Below are 14,040 nucleotides of genomic sequence, written 5' to 3'. Positions count from 1 at the left end.
TTATTTTTTTTGTTCATCTGTCCATGCACTGTATCATGGAGTATCAGTCCCAAAATCAAACAGTACAGGTAAAAGCTATACAGTTATACAACCATCTTCAAGAATCAAGGCTACTGGAGTACAGTTCAACAGTTTCTGTTATTTTTTTCTAGCTACTCAAATCCACTAAAAACTAAAAAGGAGCATCTATATAATGCATAAAAATAACCTCCAGAATGACCTTTCAACTCTATTTCAATTCTCTCAGCCACTGAAACTTTGTTTCCTTTCTTTTCCCCTTTTTGATAAAAAAGTTTTTTTCAATCCCACAATTCTGTGTCCAGGCTCATCACTGGGCATCATATTCCATGTTGCCAGAGACGTTTACACTCCTGGGAGTCATGTCCACGTAGGGGGAAGGGTGGTAGGTTTACCTGTATCATGGTTGAATAAAAAAAAAAGTTGCATGAAAGAAGACAAAAGGATTTTGTGATTCAATTTAGATGTAGTTACAGAATTGGAATATCTAAGCTATGGTGATAGAAATCAGATCACTGGTTACCCTCAGACCAGGGCATTAAAGACAAATGATCATTAGACACTTCCAGTGGTCATAGAAGTAATTTCTAACTTGATTGAGGTGTGGTTTCACAGGTGTATGAATCTATTCAAAATTCATCAAATTTTATTCTTAAAATTCTTTTATTTTAATTTATGTAAACTGTACGTCAGTAAAACTGATTTAAAAATCTTAAAACCCAAATGTCAATCAATAGATGAATGGTTAGAAAATTTGAAGCATTATCTTATAATGAAATGCTTCTCAGATATTAAAGGGAATGAAATACTAATCACATGCAACAAAATGTATAAATCTGAAAAACATTGTGTGAGGTATAAAAAGCCTGATAAAATAGAGTACATACTGTATAATTGCATTTATATGAATTTCTAAATATGGCAAGACCAAGAGTCAAAAGATCAACATAATGGGTTTATTGAAAGAGAAAGTATTCCAACAGGGAGACCTTAAACCTGAGTAAGAGTCTCAAAATAGTTAGAAAATTACATTGGCTTTTAAGACAATAAGGCAATTTGCAAAGAGGAACTCACCATAAGTTGCTGAAATTTAAGTTCAATATTATAAAGGAGGGTTTTATAATGTGGGGAATGATCACAGAGTTGTTGTTATAGCATACTTTTTTTTTTTTTTTACCAAAACCAGCCCATTTTCAATTTTTGCTTAAACTGCAATTTCTGCCGGACATGGTCCATTTGGTTTTGTTTTATTTAATTTTTAGAAAGTTCCACATTTCTTTTTCTTTTTTCTTTTTTAACATTTTTTATTGTGAAATATAACATACATACAAAAGAGCAATAATTTTCTAAGTACATTGTAACAAGTAGTTATAGTACAGATTTCAGAATTTTATATGGTTTACAGTTCCACAATTTTAGTTTTTCCTTTTAGATGCTCCAAGTACTGGAGACTGAAAAAATATCAATATAATGATTCAGCAGTCTTACTGTTTGTTAAATCGTATCTTCTCTGTTATTACTCCTCTTTCTCCTTTGATCCTTCTCCCAATCTTTAGGGTTTGGGGGCTATGCCTATTCTAACTTTTCATGTTGGAAAGGTGTGTCAATAATACGGCATAGGGGCATGGGACTAGTTGATGTTCTTGAAGAGGCTGGCCACTCTGGATTTCAGGACTTAGTTTGCCTAGGAACCCATCTGGAGATTGTAGCCTTCTACAAAGTAACCTTAGTGCACAAAACTTTTGTAGAATCTCAGATAAAGCCCTAGATGTTCTTTAGAGTTGACAGGAATGGTTTTGGTTTGGCTTTGGCAAACCCTAGTAATTAGCAATATTTAGCTGAAGCTAACAATAAGAGTAACCTCCAGAATAGTCTCTCAATTCCATTTGAACTCCCTCAGCTGTTGATTTCTTATTTTGTAACATTTCTTTTCACCCTTTTGATCAGGAAGGTGTTGTCCATCCCATGGTGCCAAGGCCAAGCTCATCCCTGGTAGTCATGTCTCACATTACCAGGGAAACTTTTGCCCCTGGATGTCATGTCCCATGCAGTGGGGAGGGGAATGATTTTACTTGCTGAGTTGGGCTCAGAGAGAAAGGCCACATATGAGCAACAAAAGAGGTTTTTGGGAGATAATCTTAGGCATAACTATAGCTTCTCTGCCACAGAAATAGGCTTTAAAAGAGCAAGCTTCAAGCTCAAGAGCTTGGCCAATTGGTTTGGGAGTCCCTAATGTTTGAGACAGTATCAGGAGTTTCCCCAGTGGTAAAATTCAATAATTCCATATTTTTTCTCCAGTCCCTCAAGGGACTTTGCCAATACATTTTAATTATTTGCTCAACATACTCTGGGATATACCCAGGTATAGACTTAAGATATACAGAATTACAAGCTCTCATTCCCATTCTGAGTTCCATGTGTTTGTGTTCTTTGAATGAAATATCTGAATGGGTTGAGTTAGATTACATGCTACAGAAAATTTTGATTTTCTACAATCTAAACCTCTCTTTCTTTGTCTCATACAGAAGGTGAAGCCGTAAAATACCTACAATGTCATCCTTACCCCCCGTGTTCTGATTTACTTAGTCTTGATTTGATCGGCTTTGTTCTTACCTCTAATTGAAACCTGCTTTTTCAGTTTCTTTAACAGTTGTCGCATGTAGCAATGCTGACTTTCAGAGCTACAAAGCTCCAACTCTGAGTCTTAGTTGTCACACAGATGGCCAAAGTCCCAGGGAGATACCAGGTTGTATGTACACAGCACAGCATCTCAAAACCTAGAAATAACATTTACAGCTCCAGACTAAATGTGACTGCTATAAAAGCTTACAATCTAGGCCCCAATTTTCTCATAAGTATTTTCTAAAAGAGACCATAAAATATTTGTTCTTTTGTTTCTAGCTTATTTTGTACCACATAATGTCACCAAGGTACATTCGCCTAATTGCATGCCTCACGACTTCATCCCCTTCTGTAGCCATGCAATATTCCATCATACATATGCATCACAGTTTGTCATTCTACTTTTCAGTCAACATATCCTTCAGCCACCTCCTTCCATTGGATATCATGTATAATGTGCACAGTCAACCATCCATGTCTCATGTTATCCTTGCTTAGTTGTACAATCATCAACACTTTCAATTTTAGACAATTTTCATTGCTCAACAGAGAAAAATAACTTATAAACACACCCTCATGAAATAGAAAATCCAAACCTCCCCTTAACTCTTGTCCCAAATATTACCCCTGGTATTACTGTGGTACTTTGTGGTATTGATGTCTTCCTGTTAAATATAGACCCTATCCTGCAATGGTAGTTTGTCCCTATACCCCTCTATTATTTACTCTTTGTACAAGATTTATACCTTTGAAGTGGTTCATGCAAGGAATTGTTTATATGTGTAGTCCACATTTATTTTTAACTTTTGACAAAAATTGCTATGACTTCTCAGAAAGGGACTTTCCCAAAGCAGATAGCCAATTTATTTTATTTAACATAAGGTAATGTGCTAGAAATTACAAAAGTTACTATTTTGGAATGGTGTGTGGGATTGAATGGAAAGATGAACAACATAAATTTGGGGGGGTAATAAGAATGTTCCTTATCTTGATTTGACAATGGTCATGGAATGCCCAATTAAGATTTGATTTTCATGTATGTTGGTTATCATTCAGTAATAAAGAAGGACAGGCAAGTAAGTCTGTAGACTTTGAAAAAATTGTCTCTTTTTTTTAACTATTTGTTTTAGTCTGCCAAAGCTGCCAGAATGCAACATATCAGAGATGGATTGGCTTTCAATAAAGGGAATTTATTTAGTTAGAACATAGTTCTTCAGAGGAAAGGCAGCTACTCTCATCTGAGGTTCTTTCTTATATAGAAAGGCACAGGACAATCTCTGCTGGCCTTCTCTCCAGGCCTCTGAGTTGCAAAAACTTTCCCTGGGGTTATTCCTTTCTGTATCTCAAAAGGCCTGGGCTGAGCTGTGAGTGCTGAGATGAGGTCTGCTGAGCTACTTGGGCTGTGCTATGTTGAGCTCTCTCATTTAAGTTTCTAGCCAATTAAATCAAACATCATTCATTGCAGCACGCTCACCCATAGCTGACTTCAGATATAATCAGTGACAGATGAGCTTCACATGCCATTGGCTCATGTCCACAGCAACAGAACTAGGACCATCACCTGGCCAAGTTGACACCTGAACCTAACTACCACACTCTAGTTTCACTTTTTAAATATGTTCTGATATTTTAGATAGTATTAAATGCCTATGGTAAGGAATAATGAAAGAAATAAATGAAATAAAAATATAAAAAGTTCAAACTATGTTGTTGATAGTTCTAAACTAGTATTTTACTGACTTTCAGCATGAAATTCAAATTATCCAACAATAAATTAAAATTGAGGAGGGTGGAAAAATAAACACTCTTTTAGTTAAAGAATATGTGTGATTTTAATTTTGTATGGAAATAGATAAATAAGACAGAAACTCTCTTTCCTAATTGAATATTGATTTACCAAATTGGTTTGCTATCTCAAAAAGAAAGCAAAATAACAATACTCAGTACTCACTTGATTTTCTCATTTAGCTTCAAAAAGGCAACCATTGTCTTAAATACCAAGATCTGATCATACAGCTCAGTGGCCCACATCTATCCCTTCACGACTTGAGAGTGAATTTTACCCATAATAATAGCTAAAGGCTAAACTGGAGCTCAGGTCAATTCATCAATTGTTTAATTTTTTTAAAACTCCTGGTGACATAAAGCTCACTGGGCAGATAATGTCTAATTCCTCTCTGAGACCCCTGCACTATTTTTTTTTTTCCATTTTATTTGGTAGTTTTGAAAACATGTTCAAACACCAGGAATTCCCCTTCAAACTGATGAAATTGTTTCCCTTTTTCTCCTAATTTTAGATTATATTCACATTTTAGGGATAGACACCCAAATCAATCCAAATATAAATTGGTGAGTCTTAGTTTGTCTCCCAGAGGGTTATGCACTAGGCAAAATTTCTGTGAGTTCTGCCTCTCCTTCATGTTCCCTATCATGCTAGATCCAGAATCCCTGCTGTTACCCAGTTGCCTTTGAATACTCTAAATTGCCATACCACCCATATATAATTTAGCCTTTATGTCATCTGTTAATATCCAAAAATGTATGCTATTTGTGATTGTAACACAAATCCAGCCAATAGAGAATTACAGAATTATCCAAAGCTGCAGGCTTTCATAATTTTTGAGCTCACAGATACTTCATAGAAAATGAAGAAAAGTGTGTACAAACTTTCCCAAGGACACTTTATAAATATACTTTTATATATTATCATATTTATAAAATATATTTTTAGATTCTTATGTTTTATATATATATATATAAGTAAATCATTAACAATCACAGGGACTCTCAATGGCTTCTACAGTTTTTTTTTTTTAACTATAAAAGAAATCTTTCTGCAAGCAGATCTCTGTATTTGGTTTCATCTATTCCAATTCAGATTATCTGAAGTAGATTTTTATTCAAATTTTACATAATTGGCAGATACTTTTTTTCACAGAATATTATTTTATTAATTAAAGAAAAAAAGAAATTAACCCAACATTTAGAAATCATTCCATTCTACATATGCAATCAGTAATTCTTAACATCATCACATAGATGCATGATCATCATTTCTTAGTACATTCGCATCGATTTAGGAAAAGAACTAGCAAAACAACAGAAAAAGATATAGAATGTTAATATAGAGAAAAAAATAAAAATAATAATAATAGTAAAAAAAAAGAAAAGGAAAAAGAAAAAAAAAGACAAACAGACAGATAAAAAAAAAAAACCTATAGCTCAGATGCAGCTTCATTCAGTGTTTTAACATGATTACTTTACAATTAGGTATTATTGTGCTGTCCATTTTTGAGTTTTTGTATCTAGTCCTGTTGCACAGTCTGTATCCCTTCAGCTCCAATTACCCATTATCTTACCCTGTTTCTAACTCCTGCTGGACTCTGTTACCAATGACATATTCCAAGTTTATTCTCGAATGTCGGTTCACATCAGTGGGACCATACAGTACCTGTCCTTTAGTTTTTGGCCAGACTCACTCAGCACAATGTTCTCTAGGTCCATCCATGTTATTACAAAGTTTAAGTGAATATCCAGAATAATAAATTATATAGATTATGTTTCTGATATCAGCTCCTAATACATTAACAACAAAATTTATTTTATAAAAACTGTTAAGAAAATCGGGGAAGCTTTGATGATTATATAACCATGGAAACAAGAATTTTTTCCTCATTTTCTGCACTAAATGTAACAAAGTCCTTTGGGTTTTTTTTTTTTTTGATTTGGAGAAACTCCCACCTACTTCTGTATTTAAGCAGAAAGAAAACATCAACTTGGAGCTATATTCTTTGTGCTTTAGAGACAGTGCATAGCTCTTAGTTTACAGAAATTTAATTTCTATAAATCTAAAGAAATTTAAAGAAAATTAAATTAAAGTGCAAACACTTTCTGCAAAGAAATAAACAAAATTCCCAGACTAGCATAACTGTATTACTGGCCTTGCTATTACTATTCAGTGGTCTGGAGGAGGAAGACCTATTTTTATAAGGAAACTAGAGGACTTTGTTGGGGGTGTTGAGTGAGAAAGAAAACAGGTCAAACCCAATATCCCTCTCTGTAAGTATCAAAATTACCAAATGGAAGTGGTACATTCAGGATTCTACTTTCCTGAGTCTCCATGTAGTGACATGTTTGCATGAGCAGAGAGTGGAGGACCCCTCAACAATGTTGCAACACCAAATGAGGACCCTTTACTCCCTGCATTGGCAACCTGGAGACATTCACTCATGGTTCTTCTACCAAATACTTTTGTACTGGCTTCCTTATGGATTAGCCAAGCTGCGAAGCCATCCAGTGTACTTTGGGCAGCAACTGCTGTTTCGTTGCCTTGGTCAGACTATATATCACCTCTGATATTGGAAAAAGTGCCCAGTGGGCCTAACTGTCAGCAGTCTTCTTAGCCCTGGGACACTTGGAGTCAAGCACCCTTATATACCTGTTTATTGACTCATGAGCTGTTGCCAATGACTTAACAGTCTGGTCAGGTTCAGGAGGGTGATATGATTGGAGAATCAAAGTTTCCCCAGTGTAGGGAATGGATCTCTGGGGCAATTGGAAGTGTGGAAAGGCATCCTCAACGTTGTCCATGTTTATGAGCATGACAAGGGCCTGTATCAATGAACACTACTGAAATAACCTACCTAATAAAGGATACACCAAGTTGATTGTTCCCCTTGATGAGACAGAGACCCTCTTGGAGAGAGTCAGAGGATGAACCCCACTTGAACGATGAGGACAATGAACTTACTCTCAATGACATCAGTGAAATAGCTGAACTTCCCATAGCTGTATCTGAACATGGAAATTCCATAACACCAATCTGAACATAGAAATTCCAACACCACAAAATTATGGGCCCAGGAAAACGTAGTACCTATTTTGTTGAAGGAGCACCAATCTGCCATTAACAATGTGAGAGAAGTCAACTACAAGTCAACGCATGAAAAGAGCACTTAGGGTCTATTCCCAGAGGGGCCTCACAAAGCTGCTCTTACAAGGTCATCAGCCCTCTCTCACCTTCTTAAGATACATCCTATAACTTGGTCATAGTACTTGCCTTTCTAGTTCATCATGCAGATATGGAACATACATGGTAAACCTGGGAAAAGAAGCTCTAGCATCCCCCTACATATCCAGATGACCTCTACTCTGACCAAAGATCCTATTTTACTGCACAATTCACTCAACGATAGGCCCAGACTTTATAGAATTAGATTGACCATCCATCTCACTCACCACTTGTAGGTGCCCAGCTTTGTGGAGAACTTTAATGGTTGCCTGAAAGAAGAGCTTTACTATTTATACCCTGACAACAATCTTACTGGATGAGCTGTCCACCTTACTTGGTCCCACTTATCAGTTCCCCAGAAAGGAAATTTGTCTATTCATACTTCCTTGCACAGAGAGTGAACAAGAGTGAGGGATGGACTCAGACTTTGCTGTGCATCCATGCTTATACCTATCAAGATGATGATTGGCCCCAAAAGTGAGGATAATTGATACACACCACTTGAGATTCTTCTTTTCAACCACTGTTAGAGAATCATCCCACTTTCTACCCTCTATGCCCTCAACATAATTTCCAGGATGGTGGGAAGTTAAGGCCACCATGTGGAGAGGTGGAATAATGGAAGTGGGCTTAGAAGTGCTAACATACATGGGGCGACAATCTAGTGGGTACGGAATATGGGACCTGACAATGCCTACTCCTTGTTGGGTTACCAGTCCCCTTGGGAGCAGTCATGGGATACCTTGGAGGAGTTCTGACAACTCCCATCTATCAAGAAGGAGTGGGAGCAGGTTGGAAGATTTGAATAAGGCACTTACATCAATAGAAAGGAGATGGGGTCATAGCTCAAGGGACAGAGATTTGGTGGCCTTAGAGAAAAATGGTAAGTTTCCACAAATAGGCTGAGAAAAGTGTCCTCTATTGGAAATGATTGCATCACCACCTTGCTAGACTAATTATTTCTTCCCCTCACCCTAAATCTCTTTTCTACAGGTTTGCCTAGTGGTAATTTGGAAAGAAAATATATTTGTCCAACTGATTCATGTCATCTTAGTGGGAGGGAACCTGACTGAATGCTGAATTTATCATTTGACCCCTCATTCCCTCTCCCCTCTTTGCCGAGTCTGAACTGGCATTCAAGGGCCTGATTTTTCCAGCCTCACATTTTAACTAATAATAGGAAGTCCTTCATTTATGCTGTGTAACAAAGATAATGGCAGTTGTTTATTGTGTACTTCTCTTTTCCACACCCCCTGGACAACTTGTCAGGATACAACAACTTCTGATATATGGCTCTTAAAAAGCCATGCTTTAATCCTAATCCAATTTTATGGAGGCAGTGGTTTCTTTTAAACCCTATTCAGCACTGTATATTGGAAACTTGATTAGATTATCTGCACAGAGATGTGATTCACCCAATTGTGGGTATTCACTTTTGAATAGTGAGAGATGTGATTCTACTCATTCTAGGGGGGTCTTGATTAGTTTACTAGAATCCTTCTAAAGAGGAAACATTTTGGAGAGAGTCCCTTTCTTAGAGAACCATGAGAACTACAAGAGCCCATGCAGCCAGAGACCTTTGGAGGTGAAGAAGGAAAATGCTCTGGGGGGAACTTCATGAAACAAGAAGCTGTGCAAGAAAGTTAGCAGATGCTACCATGCTTGCATTTACCTTTCAAGGTGAGAGAGAAATCGACTTTTTAAATGGATAAGGGGAAGATTCTGGAAGAGTTGTGAAGAGCTTGATAGAGAAGGCCTAACATGCTTTGAAGAGATTGTTGGTAGAAACATGGACTCTAGGGATGCCGCTGGTGAGAAACTAGACAGAAATGAGGTTTGTGCTATTGCAAACTGGAAGGAAGGTGATCCTTGATCTAAAATGGCAGATAATCTGACAAAATTGACTAATGGCTTTGGCTGGAAGGCAGATTTTTAAAAGCCATGAACTTGGATATTTAGCAGAAGAGATTTCCAAATTAAATGTGGAAAGTGCAGCCTGGGTTCTCCTCACAGCTTATAGTGAAATGCGGCAGCTGATAACTGAACTCTTGGGTATAAAGGAATCAGAAATTGATGGTCTTGAAAATTCTGGGCTTCCAGGAAGGGACCCCAGAGAATGGTGCACCATGTGAGGATTTGGCCAAATGTGGAAATAGATGTTTCAGAGAAAGCTGGGATTGGAGATGGAGTTATCCAGGATGGATTTGTGGAAACTCCTAATATTTGATGGGCACAATCTAAACTTACTACATAGAAAGCCTTCAAGTGTGTTGCAGGATACGTATAAACACTGCCAATCTGGACTGAGAGGGACAGAAAGGGACCCACTGGAGGAAAAATAACTTCAGAGGCAGAACTATGGAAACTAAAGTCTAAAGTCAAGAAACCTTAGGCCAGGAGAGGGGACACACCCAAGCACTTGGAAAGTGTTTGTTTGATCCAAAGGCAGAAGGTGGGCCTTCCACCTCATTGTGGTGGCAGACTTGTGCCACCTCAGGACTTGGAGAGGGTGGAGCACATTCCTTGGGGATTGGGGAGAGCCTGGCTGCTATCACATGGAGGGGTTGAACATGTGTTCTGGAGATGGCAGAGAGCCTGGGTGTGGCCCTGATGTTTGGAGAGGGTAAAGCCAAGAAAAGATGATCTCCTCAATGTCCCCCAAGTTGCATTCAGAGACAGATAGGCCACCATGTAGGCCCTTGGAAAGGTGAGACTGCTGCTTTCTAAAGCCCCAAAGATAAATGACTCTCAGACTTTGAAATCTAATAGACTTTGCCCTGCAGGTTTTTGAGACTGCTTGGGTCCAGCGACCCCTTTGTTCCTTCCAATTTCTCCCTATGGAAATGGGAGTATTTATCCTATGTCTATTCCTCCTTAGTATATTGGCAGGAAATAACTTGTTCTGAGTTTTACAGGTCCAGAGCCAGAGGAGAATTTTATCTTAGGACAGACCATGCCTATAACTAACTGTACTATTTCAACTTTGTATTGCACTTTCATTGTTACTGGAATGCTTTAAGGTTCTCTGATATTGTGATAGAATAAATGTATTTTATATATGGGAAAAACGTGTCTTTTAGGATCCAGATGGTGGAATGTGCTGGCTTGAAAGGATTTATGTACCCTAGAAAAGCTGTGCCTTAATCCTAATTTAATCTTGTGGAGGCAGCCTTATTATTAAACCCTGTACAGCACTGTATGTTGGAAACGTAATTAGATTATCTCCACAGAGATGTGCCTTGCCCAATTAACTTTTTTTTTTTTTAAAGGAAAGACAGAGAGAAGGAAGGAAGGATAGAAGGAAGGAAGGAAGGAAGAAAGGGAAACATCTTTAAACATTTTCTTGTTTTATTGTATTCTGTTTCTCCGTTTTTGTTACATGGGCTGGGGCCGGGAATCGAACCGAGGTCCTCCGGCATAGCAGGCAAGCACTTTGCCCGCTGAGCCACCGCGGCCCGCCCCTCAATTAACTTTTGAATAGAGGGAGATGTGACTACATCCATAAGATGGGTCTTGATGAGCTTACTGGAATCCATTAGAAGAGGAAACATTTTGGAGAGAGTCTCTTTTTTAGAGAACCATGAGAACTACAAGAGCCGATGCAGCTAGTGACCTTTGGAGATGAAGAAGGAAAACGCCCTCTGAGGAACTTCATGAAACAAGAAGCTGGGAGAGAAAGCTAGCAGATGCTGCCATGTTCCCTATGTGCCTTTCCAGTTGAAAGAGAAATCCTGAATGTCATAGCCTTCTTGAACCAAGGTATCTTTCCCTGGGTGCCTTAGATTGGATATTTCTATAGCTTTGTTTTAGTTGGGATGTTTTCACAGGCCTTAGAACTGTAAATTGCAACTTAATAAATTCCCCCTTTTAAAAGCCATTCTATTTCAGGTATATTACATTCTGGCAGCTAGCAAACTAGAACACCTTCTATTAGTTTGGCTTCTCTGATTGAATCCTGACTAGTATAGAATTTGGCACTGAGAGTTCAAAAGAAACAGACTCTTAAGGATGAGTTCTCTCATTTGGTTCTGGGATTTCTGGAATGGTTTCTCTTGTCTGATAAAATTTAAAGGCATTAATCACCCTATTTCTAATGGGAAAGGAGGCATTGATAAACCATAACATGCATTGATAAAAAATTACTCAGGTTATGATGCTGAGACACTTGCAATTAACTATCTATAAAGGGCAGGGCTCTAGGTATATATTCTCTTAGAATCTTTTAGTGAAAATAAGGAAATGAGGAAAATAATGTGGTTGATTTCTTGCTTATTTTTAACTGAACTGGAGAGCTTGAGGAAAGAAAATGATGAGTTCACAGCTTTAAATTTCCAATTCAAGTTCCCACATAAAGGACATAAAAGCTTCTATGAAAGCCCTGAAGAAAGTCGTATTCCTGTATTCACAGGACCACAATTTTTGAAAACTAAACTTAAGGTCTAATATTTTGGTGGCAGAACTACAGTAAATTGTACTCCGAAATTTCTAGGTCTTATAATTTAATCTTATGTGACAACTTGGCAGGGTCTAGTACACTATTTATTTAATCAAACACTAATCTAGGTATTGCCATGAAGGTATTTTGTAGATATGGTTAGCATCTACAATCAGGTAACTTTAAGTAAAGGAGATGACCCATGGAAATGTGGGCTGACTGCATCTAATTACTTGTAGGCTTTAAAAGTAAAACTGAGGTTTGTGAAGAAGAAGAAATTATGCCACAAGACAGCAACACAAAATTCTGTCTGAGTTTTCAGGCTGCTAGCCTGCCCTACAGATTTCATACTTCATAGTCCCCATAAATGTGTGAGTCCATGCCCTTTAAATTTATTTAGATACACACACAAACACACACACAGACGCACACATATATACACCATTGGTTCTGTTTCTCTGGAGAACTCTGACTGATACAGGTCTCCTTCATTAAAGTTAGGACACTGACTTAGAAGGAATGATATCAAAATGATTGAATAGTAAAAAAAATGGGCAGATTCCAGTGTACAGGCTGAGTGAGCTGCTCAGTCACAAAAATATGCTTCATTTCTTGGAAAAAGGAAAAATGACTTAAAAGAGAATAGTGATCAGAGTCATGAAAAATTATTTGCAAACCTGAGACCCATTCAAGAAACTTCTAGTATTTGCCTGAATTGATTTCAGAAATTCCATGGGCCAGTGACTTCCTTGAGCCTCCCATTTCCCAGATTTTGAACAGGAATGTCATAGGGTTTATGCTATGTCTACCCCACCAGTATATGTTAGATGTGTGGAAACAGATAATTTGTCTCTCTAGTTTCACAGATAAAGAAGAACTACACTTGAGGAGTATCCTTAAGGAATAATACCTGAGGAGCTTCAACTAAAACTGGACCTAATTTTGCAGAAGAGATGCTGAATTTTGAGTTGATACTACAATGGGATAAGATTTAAGGTGGTCTTGGGGCAGATGGGGTATATTTTGTGTGTAAGAGAAACATGAATCATTGGACCAGAAGGAGGACTTTGGAAGCCAATAAACCCTGCCACCTGATATAATACCCCCTCCTTGAGCATGGACTGGACTTAGTGACTCACTTCTAATGAATAGGTTACAGCAGAATTAATAATATATCACTTCTGAGATTGGGTCATGGAATTTTGGGATGTGTTTTTCCTCTCTATATTTTACATTGATTGCTCTGGTGTAAGACAGCTGTCATGTTGTAAAGTGTCCTCTAGAAATGAAATGCTCACATAGAAAGGCCAAGAGCTAGCAATGGTTTATAGCTCTCTGTCCAACAGCTCCCAAGTTTTCAAGGAACTGAAGCCTTCAGAAAAACATGAATGAGCTTGTAAGTGGATCTTCCCCTAGTCAAGCCTTCAAATGAGATTGCATGCCTGGATCACCTAGGGACCCTGAGCTAGAACCTCATGAGACATCTTGAGTTAGAACCACCCATCTAAGCCACTCCAAAATTCCTGATCCACAGTAACTGTGGGATAATAAATGTTTATAATTTTAAGCTAATAAATTTGCAGATAATTTGTAGCATAACATAAATGAATAAGCAGGGTGGACTTCTAGGAAGATGGCCAACTAGAGCAGCTTGAGATTATCCCTGCTCTATGGAAAAGCTAGAGAAGGGACAGGAGGGTGACTAAGGGAGCAATTTGGGAGTGCGGCTGACTGGGAGAGCCTTCTGCACCACATGTGGCAGCCCTGGGTGCAGAGGGAGAGGAACTGAGAGACACAGGGCTGGAGCCTAGCATGGAAGCACAGAGGAGCAGAGCCCGTGAAAGTGCACAGATGGGTGCATGGGACTAGGAAATAAGCCAGGCCATGTTCCTTGGGTGTGTTACCCTCAGCGGTACAGCCCCATGACCGGCAAATCACTCCACACCCCATGCGC

Source organism: Tamandua tetradactyla, chromosome 3 (assembly GCF_023851605.1).
Source record: "Tamandua tetradactyla isolate mTamTet1 chromosome 3, mTamTet1.pri, whole genome shotgun sequence".
In the NCBI taxonomy this organism is placed as follows: Eukaryota; Metazoa; Chordata; class Mammalia; order Pilosa; family Myrmecophagidae; genus Tamandua; species Tamandua tetradactyla.
Note: the sequence above shows the minus strand (reverse complement) of the source record.